Source organism: Narcine bancroftii, chromosome 2 (genome assembly GCF_036971445.1).
Source record: "Narcine bancroftii isolate sNarBan1 chromosome 2, sNarBan1.hap1, whole genome shotgun sequence".
Taxonomy (NCBI): Eukaryota; Metazoa; Chordata; class Chondrichthyes; order Torpediniformes; family Narcinidae; genus Narcine; species Narcine bancroftii.
The window spans coordinates 369,885,106-369,898,950 of NC_091470.1; the positions used below are offsets into that span (position 1 = coordinate 369,885,106).

The 13,845-nt window shown below is 47.5% G+C and overlaps 1 protein-coding gene across 1 annotated transcript in view; it reads left to right on the forward strand.

Annotated features, from left to right (window-relative positions):
• Nucleotides 1-3,562: 3,562 nt before the first annotated feature.
• LOC138755856 (zinc finger protein 521-like) overlaps nucleotides 3,563-13,845 on the forward strand; it is a 421,662-nt gene continuing 411,379 nt past the window's right edge. The window contains exon 1 of the mRNA XM_069922587.1: nucleotides 3,563-3,619. The gene's annotated coding sequence lies outside the window, so the exon portion shown is untranslated. The remainder of the gene's footprint in view (nucleotides 3,620-13,845) is intronic.

The window sequence follows — 13,845 nt, forward strand, 5'->3', positions numbered from 1 at the left end:
TAGGAAGAACTTTAGCCAGAGGGTCGTGGATCTGCTGTATACAGCAGTGGAAGCCAGATCATTGGGACTATTTAAACAAGGAAAAGAGAAGTATCTCATTATGAGGGCATCAAGGGATTAAGGGGAAAAGGCCAGAAATTGGAACTAGTGCAGAGCAGCTTCTGTAGATTTACAGAACAGACTCAATGGGCCTAATGGCCTGCTTCTGATCCTTTGTCTTGCAATCTTGTGTCACCGTTTCCTGGAGCTGCAACATGACCTCCTTACTTTTATTCTCAATGTTCCACTCAATGAAGCTAAATCTACCAAATGCCTTCTTAACCACCCTACCTACTTGCTTCACAAGTTTCAAGGAGCCCTGCTGGCTACTGTGTTGTCCTGGGGCAGCAGTTAGCGCGACGCTGTTACAGCACCAGTGTCCTGGATTCGAATCCCGCGGTGTCTGTGAGGAGTTTGTACGTTCTCCCCTGTCAGCATGGATTTTCCCGGGGGCTCCAGTTTCCTCCCACCCTCCAAAGTGCACCGGGAGGTGTAATTGGATGACACGGGCTTGTGGGCTGGAAGGGCCTGTTACCGTGCTGTATGTCTAAATTTAAATTTTGAAATAATAAATTTATAAACTGCTGCAGGCACGCTGTGCAAAGCAAGATCAAAGCAATTGGGGTTAAATGCACAAAAGGGCTGGAGAAACTCAGCAGGTCTTGCAACGTCCATAAGGAGGCAACAGTATCTAACCAACATCTTGGGCCTGAGCTCTTCGTCAAGCTGCCCAACCTGCTGAGTTTCTCCAGCACTATTGTGTTTTGTGTCTTAAGTTTTGGTCACAGGAAAGATATCAGTAAGGTAGAAAGAGGGCAGAGAAGATTTACTAGGATGTTGCCCAGACTTCAGGAACTGAGTTACAGGGAAAGGTTAAACAGGTTAGGACTTTATTCCCTGGAGTGTAGAAGAATGAGGGGAGATTTGAGAGAGGGATTAAAATTGAGGGAGATGGACAGAGTAAATCTAGTTCGGCTTTTTCCACTGAGGGTGGGTGAGATACAAACCAGGGAACATGGGTTAAGGGTGAAAGGGGAAAGGTTTTAGGGGAACATGAGGGGGATCTTCTTCATACGGAGAGTGGTGGGGGTGGGGAATGAGCTGCTAGCTGAGGTGGTGAATGTGGGCTCATTTTTAACATTTAAGAAGAATTTGGGCGGGTACATGGATGGGAGGGGTATGGAGGGATGCGGACTGGGTGCAGGTCAGTGGGACTAGGTTCAGCACAGACTAATGGGGCCGAAGGGCCTACTTTCTGTGCTGTGATGTCCTATGCTTCTAACTTTAGTGTATTCATTGCAATCACAGCATCTGCAGACTTTCGTGTTTCATCCCACAGTTGGGGTCTGAAGTTGACCAAGGGATGGGCTTTTAACCTTGGGACGCGAGGGGGTCACCTTCCTGTCTCCCACCCTCCCATGACATGGAGCCCTTGGGATCTTTCACAGCAGTTTGGGGCAGGGTGTTGGCCCCCTTTTAAATGGCACCCTCGTTGGTGCCAGGCATTGGTCACAGCACTGTGGCATGGATATGTGTCCCAACACAAAGGCAGGAGCGTGTTCTGCAGGGCTGCTGTTGAACAGCGCTGCCCTCCACACCTCTCTGATGTATTTGAGGAGAATCAACCTGTTTGGACCAGCAAAAGAAGTGGCTTGACTGCAGCGCAGAAGCTTCCCTCCCATTTGTACAGTCTCTCATTGCTGACCCTGTTCAAGGGTATTGTCACGTGCCCTGAGATACAGTGATAAACTTCGCTTTGCCAGCAATCCAGCTGGTAAACCCATACATAGTACAGCAGTTTTTAAGAAGAACAGCACAGGAGTGCAGAGTTACGGAGAGAGATCAGTTGCAACGGAGCAAAGGCAGAGCAGTTTTATGGGTGTGGGGTTCATTCAGGAGCCTGAGAACAGCAGGGAAGAAACTGTCCTTGAATCTGTGGGAGGGGGCTGGGCGGGGATGTGATCTCATGCTCATGAATCTTCTTCTTGAGGGGAAGGAGGATGGAGAGAGTGGTGGGGGGGGTGGATGGGTCTTTTATGTCTTGTCTGCTTTTCTAAAGTAACAGGAGGTATAGATGGAGTTGACGGAGGGGAGGGAGTGTGTGTGATGGAGACGATGAAGGGGAGGGTTGTGTGATGGAGACGATGAAGGGGAGGGTTGTGTGATGGAGTCGAAGGAGGGGAGCATGTGATGGAGTCTGTGGAGTGGGTATGTATGATGGAGGTGATGGAGAGGAGGGGGGTGTGTGATGGAGTCGGTGGAGGGGAGGGGGGTGTGTGATGGAGTCGGTGGAGGGGAGGGGGGTGTGTAATGGAGTCGGTGGAGGGGAGGGGGGTGTGTGATGGAGTCGGTGGAGGGGAGGGAGTGTGTGTGATGGAGACGATGAAGGGGAGGGTTGTGTGATGGAGTCGAAGGAGGGGAGCATGTGATGGAGTCCGTGGAGGGGGTATGTATGATGGAGGTGATGGAGAGGAGGGGGGTGTGTGATGGAGTCGGTGGAGGGGAGGGGGGTGTGTGATGGAGTCGGTGGAGGGGAGGGGGGTGTGTGATGGAGTCGGTGGAGGGGAGGGGGGTGTGTGATGGAGTCGGTGGAGGGGAGGGGGGTGTGTGATGGAGTCGGTGGAGGGGAGGGGGGTGTGTGATGGAGTCGGTGGAGGGGAGGGGGGTGTGTGATGGAGTCGGTGGAGGGGAGGGGGGTGTGTGATGGAGTCGGTGGAGGGGAGGGGGGTGTGTGATGGAGTCGGTGGAGGGGAGGGGGGTGTGTGATGGTGGAGGGGAGGGGGGTGTGTGATGGAGTCGGTGGAGGGGAGGGGGGTGTGTGATGGAGTTGGTGGAGGGGAGGGGGGTGTGTGATGGAGTCGGTGGAGGGGAGGGGGGTGTGTGATGGAGTCGATGGAGGGGGGTCCTGCAATGGTCTCGCCACGTTCACAACCCTCTGCAGCTTCTTACTGACCACGTCCCATGCAGTGACGCACCCTGTCAGGATGTTGCCAGTCGTGCACCTGTAGAAGTTGTTAAGGAACGCTGGTGGAAGGCCAAACCTCCTCAGGCTTCTGAGGACGTAAGTGCTGGTGCGCATTCTTGAAGTCGTTAACCCTTACAATCCTCAAGCTGTTGGTTACCCCCGCCTCAGTCCCGGTGATGTGGAGCGTGACCAACCAGCTTCTTGATCTCCCTGGCACTGAGGGAGAGGTTGCTGTCCTGCCACCAAACCACTCGCCCTTCTGTCCCTCTCCATCAATTTTTGATCTATTAAATGCGACAGTGCATCCACAAAGTGGTCACCATTCTGTAACCACTGTGGCCTTCCAAACCCCTGTGAGAATTGTGTCCCTCTATTCTACAACAATCTCCATTTACCCTCCAAGCCTCATCCTGCCATGACTTACCAAATGCCACGTCGCTCACTTGTTGGGGTTGAGCTTTGTTTTGCAAGAAATGTCTTTTGTAAATGGAGACAGACTGAGGAGTTTTGGCTCTCCTGACGCTAACCTTTTTGTTTTGCCTCTTTCTTCCCTAGTTGAAGAAAATGCGACAGAAGATCTACAGCCGCCCGTGGGACAGACGGCTCCTCAAAGTGGTAATGTCCTCCGCTCTAATTTACCGGCATTTATCATTGAAATGGATTTGGCAAGGTTGCGGTGACTATTTGGGAAAAATTGTCTTTGTTTCCCGAGACAGTGAATTTTGAGATTGGTGGATCTGGGTAATCCTTCCCCTAACTTGAATTCTGAGAAATTGTCGAATGAGCCGCTGCTTCTTGCCAGGAGCGCATTGTTTTTAAATTTCGGACTGCGGATTGAATCCTTTCGATTGGAATATAAGCAGCAAGAAATTGCAGAGTTGGTTGGGAAGCTGTGGCAGTGTTTTTTACCCGTGGTCTTTCTGAAGAGTGGGTAATGATGCTTCTCTCTCTCTCCCCATCTGCTAGTGTTTGAATGCATGTGTGTGTACCTGAAATGGAGTCATATCTCACCTTTGCAGGAGAAATCTGTTACCGTGTTAAACTGCCTCTAAAATTAACTTGTTACTGGGGTTGCAAGATTATGAGCTGTGGAATTGTTTTTAGCAGTCTCTGGGCGAGGGAATTTGGGACTGGGTAATGCGTCTCCAGACAGAAAGCTCAGTATTATACCCTTGCGTACCCTCTGGAGCACCTGAGCTAAACTTTATTTCACACTGTCAATTGAACGTGTGTTGAACTAGGCAATGTACCTGGAATTTAGCGGTCCACCTGCCAGTGTGAATGCTCCGAACGTGGTGTTGGGGAGGGGGTATAAATCAACCCAGGACTGATACAACCCAGGAGGCCTGCCTGGTTTTTCAACGTGGGTTGTTCAAACGTCTATTTTAGCAGGTTGGTTGTGTGAAAATTCAGTGATCACGAAGGCTGTCTCACTACCACCAGGAAGGGCAGGTCAGAGTGGACATTTCTAACCTCAAGGCAGGAAGAACCAACCGCAGCATAATTGAGCAAGGAGCAGGTTTGAAGGGCTGAATGGACTCCTGGTATTCCCATGGTCCCAGTGAGCCATTCCAGATCTTGACACTCCCCCCCCCCCCCCCCCACCACCACCACCCCCCTGCAGGGAATGGGAATGCTAGAACCGGCCTTGATTGTTGAGGACGAGAGAGGGAGGAAGTTGGCAAAGAGGGCCCCGACCTCGCAATGTGGCCACTTGGGAGACAATGTGCCAAATCCAGAAAGAGGAAAAACAGGAAAAATAAATAAAATTCCAGCACAGGAAAGGGAGAATGACTGTGTGCAGATTTCCTGTGGAAGTGTGTGTTGTCTTGCTCGGTTAATGCTGACAAGACAGCTTTTGGTAGATCCCAACCTCTCTGGGACTGATTATACAGCCAAGTTGGCCGCTGGATCATCGAGGCCATGAACATTGATTGTCATATCCATAAGTACAGATGCGCTGAAATTCTTGCTTACAGCATTCACTCAGGTACAGAAGGAACACCAGTTGCAAAACTAAATGACTGCAATAAGACATAGGAGCAGAAATAGGCCATTCAGCCCATCGAGTCTGCCCTGCATTTAATCGTGAGCTGATCCATTTTCCCACTCAGCCCCACTGGCTGGCCGTCTCCCCATAACCCTGGCTAATCAAGAACCGATCAATCTCTGCCATAACGACCCAGCCTCCACAACCGCCTGTGGAGGCTGAAGAGATTTCTCCGCATCTCTGTTCTAAGCGGGCTCCCCTCAATCCTGAAGCTGTGCCCTCTTGTCCCGGAACTCCCACCATGGGAAACAACCTTTCTACATCTACTCTGCCCACGCCTTCAAAACGTTTCAATCCGATCCCCCCTCATTCTCCTAAATTCCAACGAGTACGGGCCAATAGCAGCCAAACACTCCTCACGTGATAATCCTTTCATTCCCAGAATCATCCTTGTGACCCTCACGACATCTGGAGCGAGAAAGAGCGAATAAATATTGAAGGACAGACAAATTAAGATTTGCAGTTGCAGTTAATGCAAGAGGAAAGGTGTCGCTTGAAAAGTCTTCAAATAAGGAGATAAAAGCCTAGATAGATGCAGACAAAATACAAAGGCAGGTTGCAAAGAGACCTGGACAGATGAGGAGAATGGGCAAGAAGTGGCAAATTAAATACAATGTTGGAAAGTGGACGGACGTGCACTTTGGTAGAAGGAAGAAAAGGTCAGATTATTATTTGGATGGGAAGAAGATTCAAAATTCGGAGTTGCAAAGGGACTTGGGAGTTTTGGTACAGGATAACATCCAGGTTGAGTCAATGGTGAAGTAGGCAAATGCAATGTTGGCATTCAGAGTTCAGATTTATGGTCAGAGTACAGACATGACATCACATACAACCCTGAGATTCCTTTTCCTGGTGGGCACGGTGGAGTTACCACTAACTGGTGGTGCAAAATAAAACTGTACACAGTGTAAACATGCAAACAAAGATCTGTAAATGGATAACAAATGTAAACAAACTGACTCTGCAAAGCAGGGAAAACAAAGAAAATCAATACAGTGCACAAGTATGGGACCATAAGTGAGTCCCTGATTGAGTTTGTCATTGAGGAGTCTGATGGTGGAGGGGAGCAGCTGTTCCTGAACCTAGTGGTGTAAGTCTTGTGGCACCGACACCTCTTTCCTGAAGGCAGCAGCGAGAACAGAGCGTGTGCTGGGTAGTAGGGATCCTTGATGATCGTGACTGACTCTTGATCCCAGCATTCCCTGTAGGGTGGCATGGTTGGTGTAGCAGTCAGTGCAACGCTGTTACAGCGCCAACGATCAGGGCTGGGGTTTAAATCCTGCATTGTCTGTAAGGAGTTTGTACATTCCCCCCGTGTCTGTGTGGGTTTTCCCTGGGGGCTCCGGTTTCCTCCCACCGCTCGAAACGTACTGGGAGGGGGTGTAGGTTAATTGGATGTAAATTTGGCAGCATGGGCTCATGGGCCAAAATGGCCTGTTAATGTGATGTATGTCTAAATATTTTTTTAAAAGATGCTCTCGATTTTGGGTAGGGTTTTAACTGTAATTTGCTGGGATGTATCCACTACCTTGGGGATATTAGTGTCCCCATAGAGCCAGTCAGCGCTCTCTACTACACCTCTTTAGAAATTTACCAGGGTTTCTGGTGTCGTATCAAATCCTCGTAAACTCCTGAGGAAGTAGAGGTGCTGACGTGCTTTCTTCATGATGCCATTGGTGTGTTGGGTCCAGGAAAGATCCTCCGAGATAGTGACTCCCAAGCACTTAAATTTGCTCACCCTCTCCACCTCTAACCCCCCCCCCCTCCATGATCACTGGATCGTACCCCCCCTGGATTTCTCTTCTTGAAGTCAACAATCAGCTCCTTAGTTTTGGTGACGTTGAGTGCGAGGTTGTGGTTGGTGGACCGTTCAGCCACATTTTTAGCAGGTCTTGCAGTGTCCATAGGAGCTAGAGATCTATACCTAACGTTTCAGGCCTGAACCATTCTTCAAGATAGAATAAAATGGGGTGAGTGCAGAGGGTGTGAAAGGCTGGTTGGTGGGGACTTCGGACAGAGGGACCTGTTTCTCTTGCGTATGACTCTATGAAGAAAAAACTGTGTCCCTGGTTCACCAGCTGGAAATTGTTAATGATTCCTTTCAATAAACAACATGACTTCAGTGACTCAATCAAGTACTTGTTTTTATAGATTAAGAAAATATTGTTGTGGGGTTATAAGTGGGAGGGGGGAAATGTGTGTGGTCATTTCTCAATGCCTTTGGAAAAAGGGTATAGTATAAGTGGATTTATTTTAAACTCTGAAAAGATATTGGAACCATTAGCCTGGAGAGCGGTGGCCAGAATTCTCTCTGAAAGAGGAGGGCAGTAAGATTCAACAGGAATCTCCAATGGCATCAACCCAGGAGCATAGGAGAGATGGGAGGGTCCTGGCTACGAGTTGGCACAGGCAAGATGGCTCGAATGGCCTCCTGATTAGAGAACGTGGGTTCAGGCCAGTAGCTGTTCTCACCGGGGTGGGGGGGGGGGGGGGGTGAGTGCCTGCGACCTCCACGGAGGCCACAGCACATTCTGGTAAAAAGCCTTGCTTTCTTTTCACTTCATTGTAGTCGATGGGAGAGAAGTACGGAAGAAACCAAAACTTGACCGCTTCACGGGGAAGGGGGCCCATGAACTGTGAGCAGCGTCCTTGGGGTGGGGGAAGAGAGATAGGGAGTCATACTCGGTTGAGAATGGCTGGTTTAAGGTTCGAGCAGGGCAAGTTTTTTTTACACGGAGTGGTGGGTGCCTGGGACATGCATGGTAAAAAGCTCTTCAGCCTCAGTACCCCGTGGGTGAGACCGCATCTGGGGTACATTCTGAGGGTCCTTCCGGAAGGTACAGGGGAACGGTGTCGTAAGGCCTTAAGACATTCTTGCAGGTACAAACTGCAACAGTATAAATTAAATGACCACAATAAGACCATGAGACATAGGGGCAAAAAGAGGCCATTCAGCCCATCGAGTCTGCCCAGCCATTTAATCATGAGCTGATCCATTTTCCCACTCAATCCCACTGCCCGACCTTCTCCCCGTAACCTTTGATGCCCTGGCCCGTCAATCTCTGTCTTAAATGCACCCAATGACACGTCATCCACAACCGCCCGTGGCAACAAATTCCACACCTTCACCTCCGTCTGGCTGAAGAAATCCCTCTGCGTCTCTGCTCTAAGCAGATGCCCCTGAATCCTGAAGTTGTGACCCCTTGCCTCCCACCGTGGGAAACAACCTTTCTACACCTACTCTGTCCATGGCCTTCCAACATCCAAAATGCTTCAATGAGATCCACCCCCATCCCACCAAATTCCAACGGGTATAGGCCAAGAGCCGTCAAATGCTCCTCATTTGATTCTGCTGGTTCCATTCATCCGTAGAACTCCAATCCTCAAGCTGTAGCACCCTGTGCTTTGCACATCCTATCTACACTCAGTTGTAATCCCGCCCAAGGAAGCAGTGTCAGAATGAGAATTTATTGTAGTGAACAAGTCACGAAATTTGTTGTTTTGTGGCAGCGTCTCAGCGAAAACGTTCATGTAAACTACCTTAAAAATTAAATGAAAAATATAATGCAAGAAAAAGTCAAAGTGCGTATGTATCAAATACAAAGTTACATATTTAAGACACAAATAAATAAATCTTTGCATAGTGGGGGAATTACTGGGGAGAGCCGGGTAGGTGATGCAGAGTCCAGGAATGGATCAGCCGGGAATGGTGGAGCCGGTTTGATGGGCCAGTTGGCCGCCTCCTGCTCCTGCGCGCGCGGACCATGCGCTTTGTTACCTGCCTTGGCACAAACTTGTGTGTCATTTGCCGTCACATGAGGGGGAAGGATCAAGGATGGAGGGAATCGTCGGGCATTCCAGGTGTTGGATTCATCCGCTGATCTCACCGAACACAAGATTAATCAATTCCAGCTGACGGGTAAACAATGCTCAGTAAAATGTGTCTCTTGGCAACCTTAAATCCTGATTCTTTTTTTTCTCTCTCTCTTCAAACCTATTCTTTCAACATGATTTCTGGGGGGTGGGGTGGGGGGAAGAACTCGTTGCTTAAACTGCACTGCAATGGTGCAGAATTTCAAACAGTAGGTCACTCTGGTGAACGAAAGGGATGCATTTAAATTTAGACATGCAGTACGGTAACAGGCCCTTCTGGCCCACAAGCCCGAGCCACCCAATTAACCTACACCCCCGGGCACGCTAATGGCGGGAGGAAACCAGAGCCCCCGAAGGAAGCCTATGCAGACCGCGCGGGAATGTAACAGGGTTGGGCTAAGCTCTCTGCTTTTTAAAGTATTGTTATTGAGTTTAGCAAAAGCCCTTTACACAAGGTAAACTAACGATAACGTAAATCAAATTGTATCATATACATATCACACATCAAATGTAAATTAGAAGCAGGACCATGATTACATAACTCCTTTCATTCAGGACGTCAACTTCTATAATTATAATAATTAAACAATTAAATCCTGACTCGTGCTATGTCCAAAAATAACATTGAACATAAACATTATACAGACAATACACGCAAGATTCTCTTCTACAAGATATCTTTAGTTCTCTGATGTGATCATATTGTTCTGTGATGTGATCCGTGATCTTTAGTTAAACCCCCCCCCCCTTTTACTTGTGTCTTAATCAAAAAAAGGAAAACACAAGGATTTTTTTATCCCCACTAATCTTCCCCCCCCTAAACAAGGTTTATCTGCATATATTGTAAATATGAATCGAATAACACCCCCAGACACCAGACGGGGAATCTTCGGATCATCCACCCGACTTCAATCCACAGGCGATGATAATAATCCCTGAACGGGCCCCACATCTTATCAAATACACACTTTGCATCTTTAATATTAGATCTAAAATTTTAGAAACTTAAATAAGATGTGGCATCATGTGACCAGTGAAGGAAGGGTAAGTGGGTGAAACCTTATCTTTCCACTTCATCAAATTTGCTATCAACGAAGCAAAAGGTCAGATTCACTTCTAGGTTAAGGATAGAGATATCTCCTCTTCTAGAGTAAAACCAGATAAAGCCAGCAAAGGGCATGGTTCGAACTTTAGTCTTAAGAATCATTGATAAAGTTTGGAAAATCTCTTTCCAAAAATGTTCCAAGTTCGGACACTCCCAAAACATACGAAGCTTCATATATTTTACACTTATCACATAATGGATCCAAATAATGGATATAAACAAGATCATTTCACTTTCGACACATCTTCTGTGCATCACCTTAAATTGCAACAAACAAGGTCGTGCACAAAATAAAGACTCATTGATCAAATTAAGAGATGTGTCCCAATCCTCTATTCAAATCACGCTCCCAATCATTCTTAATCCTGGCCATTCTTAAATCCATTAAATTATTATAAATATTTGATATGAATCCTCCGTGAGAACATTACAAATCAAAAAATACATCAAGAATATTCGCTTCAGAAATTCGAGGGAAATCAGAAAGTTTGGACTGAACAAGATGCCCAATTTGTAATATCTAAAAAAAAAGTGTCTATTGGAAAGATTAAATTTTGCTGTTAGTTTCTTCAAAAGAAGCAAAATTATCTTGAATTAAAAGATCTTTAAAACTTCCAATCTACACTGTTTCTTAAAACCAGTTTCTAACAAAGAGGGTTGGAAAAGATGATTAGTTACAATAGGAAAACTAAAAACCAAAAAACAAAATCCTGAACTGTGTCCATATCCTCCGTCTCTGCCTCGGTATTGGGTTCTTAGTCAATTTAGAGAAACAGAAACGTAAAATTGAACCAAAAGTAGTCAATATCGATATGTTTTGAGAAAAATTCAATTCCATTTCTACCCATGAAGAGCATAAGGATATTGGCCATAAGGATATTGGCCGCCCAATAACAGAATGGAAAGTTTGGTCATGATAATCCCCCATTTGTTTTAGTCTTTTGGAGATCACAATGTGGATAAATGTGAGGCTATCCACTTTGGTAATACAAACCGGAGGGCAGATTACTATTTGAATGGCAATAGATTAAGAGATGGGGAAGTGCAGAGAGACCTAGGGGTACTTGTACACCAGTCTCTGAAGGCGAGCATGCAGGTACAGCAGGCGGTTAAAAAGGCAAATGGTATGTTGGCCTTCATAGCAAGAGGGTTTGAGTCTAGGAACAAGGATACCTTACTGCAGCTGTACAGGGCCTTAGTGAGACCCCACCTGGAGTATTGTGTGCAGTTTTGGTCACCTTATCTAAGGAAGGATGTTCTTGCAATGGAGGGAGTGCAGAGGCGATTCACCAGGCTGAAACCTGGAATGGCAGGAATGACTTAGGAGGAAAGATTGCGCTAATTGGGATTGTACTCGCTGGAGTTGAGAAGATTGAGAGGGGATCTCATAGAGACCTATAAAATTCTGGCAGGACTGGACAGAATGGATGCAAATGGGATGTTTCCAATGGTGGGAAAATCCAGAACCCGGGGCCATGGTTTGAGGATAATGGGCAAACCATTTAGGACCGAGATGAGGAGGAATTTCTTGACCCAGAGGGTGGTGAATCTGTGGAATTCATTGCCACAGAGGGCAGTAGAGGCAGGTTCATTAAATCTATTTAAGAGGGAATTAGATCTATTTCTTCAGTATAAGGGTATTAAAGGTTACGGAGAGAAGGCGGGGACGGGGTACTGAACTTTAAGATCAGCCATGATCTCGTTGAATGGCGGAGAAGGCTCGAAGGGTCGAATGACCTGCTCCTGCTCCTATCTTCTATCAGCTCTATTTATACCGCATCAGGAGTAATGCAAGTTCCTCGCTAGATATTTCTTCCGGGAGCGTCTGTCAGATCCACACTAGGTCCCGCAGTACCTTCCAGCAGCAGGATGCATCGGCTGCGGCGATCGCGTCTTCACAGAAGGGGCCCTCGACGGCAGCAGTAGTCTGCGTCGGCCAAGCTGAAGGGGGCGGCAGGGGGGCATGGAAGGTTTTGCGTGGTGGGCCGCGGCCTCCAGGGAACGGACCACATTGATGACCCTCGTGAGGGAAGCATTGCTTTCTTCCGGCAGTCTCTGTCAGGTTGCCCTCGATCTCAGGCCTCGCACACACGCACACCCAGATGAGTCCTTCCACTTCCCCAGCGGTCACCCTGAGGTTCGGCCATGCACGGGCGCGCCAGTTCACGCAGTGCCCCAAGGTAAGCTGCTGTAGCCTGGTCCTAAGCAGGTACCTGGACTGGTGTACATTCACTGGGGGACAATAGATGTTTTCCAGGATGGCCATTGCCAGTTTTTACTCGGTACAGTCACGGTTTGCCTGGAACACGAACGGGCCCAGTTTCGTGCGCAGTACCATGAGTTATTTCTGGTCTGAATTGATGACCTCAGCCTGAGTGTGGCTGATCGTGTGCTTCCAGATCTCGAAGTGAGCTGAAGCTTCTGGGTGTTGGGGATCAATATCCAGCTTCTCCATGCTGAAAAACTTCTCGGTGGCTCTTTAAAATTAAACAAATTAAATTGTGGTGTGCTGCAGTGCGATCAAAGAATGAAATTTAATTAGATTAAAACCTGCACTCGAGGTTCTGGATCCTTTCTGGCTCCGTGCACCTTACTCCTGCCCAAGAGCCGGCGTGAGCCTTTATAGGGGGCCGGGGATTGGCAGGGAGTAGGTGGAGCCTGGTTACCTCCCTGCACGTACCAAGAGCCGGCGTGAGCCTTTATATGGGGCCAGGGAATGGCAGGGAGTAGGTGGAGCTTGGTTACCTCCCTGCAGGTTCAGTGGGTCGCCCCCCCTGCAGTAGGCAGTGCAGGAGTGCGGACAGACGCAGGTAGTCACTGACAGTCCAGTGGTTGTATCAGCACAGCACGAGATTCTCTTCTTTGCCGTCATATACGACGAGATCATGGAATCTGGTAGATCAAAGAAGGAATAAAGATCCAAAAATTTAGGTAAAATGTTCATTTTAACTGTTTTGATGTGCCCAATTCTTGACATAGATAAAGGTGACCATCCCTATATCATTAACTAATACCAAAAAAATTCTTCCAATAAATGTATGTAACTCCTAATGATGGTAATCCCCAAATATCTAAACTGGCCTTTCACTACCTCGAAAGGAAAATTAAAGTATCTTGGAAAAGATTCCTTTAAGGGGTAATAGTTCACTCTTATGCAAATATAATTTGTAGCCCGAGAACTGACTAAATTGAGCAAATAAAGTTAATATATTTGTTATTGAAACCTCAGGATTTGAAATAAAGAGGTAAAAGGTCGTCTGCATATGGAAACTCCAATCCTGTAAAATCTCTGTACTCTCAAAGAGCAAATGCCAAGGGCAGCAAAACTAGGTCAAAGAGCAAAGGAATTGAGGGGCATCGTCTCGGCTAACCGCGCCACCAAAACACGTGGCTACAGTTCTGCTGTTAGGAGGTTTTCGTAGCTAAGAAAAATATGTTGCAAGTTTTAACATCAGTTGTATCATTAGGGGGATCAGAAGGGGAGATAGGAAGCAACTTTAAATTTCTGGGAGTCGCTGTCTCAGGAGACCTTTCTTGGTCCCACCGCACTAATGTCATCGTGAAGAAAGCACGTCAGCATGTCGACTTCCTCAAGTGTTTGCGGAGGTTCGGTATGATATTGGAAACCTTCTACAGAGGTGTGGTGGAAAATGTGCTGACCGGCTGCGTCATGGTCTGGTATGGGGGCACCAATACCCTTGATTGTAAAGCCCTTCATAAGGTAGTGGACACTGACAGTACATCACAGGCAAAACCCTCCCCACCATTGAGATCCCATCTACAGGGAACGCTGCCGTCGGAGAGCAGCAGTGA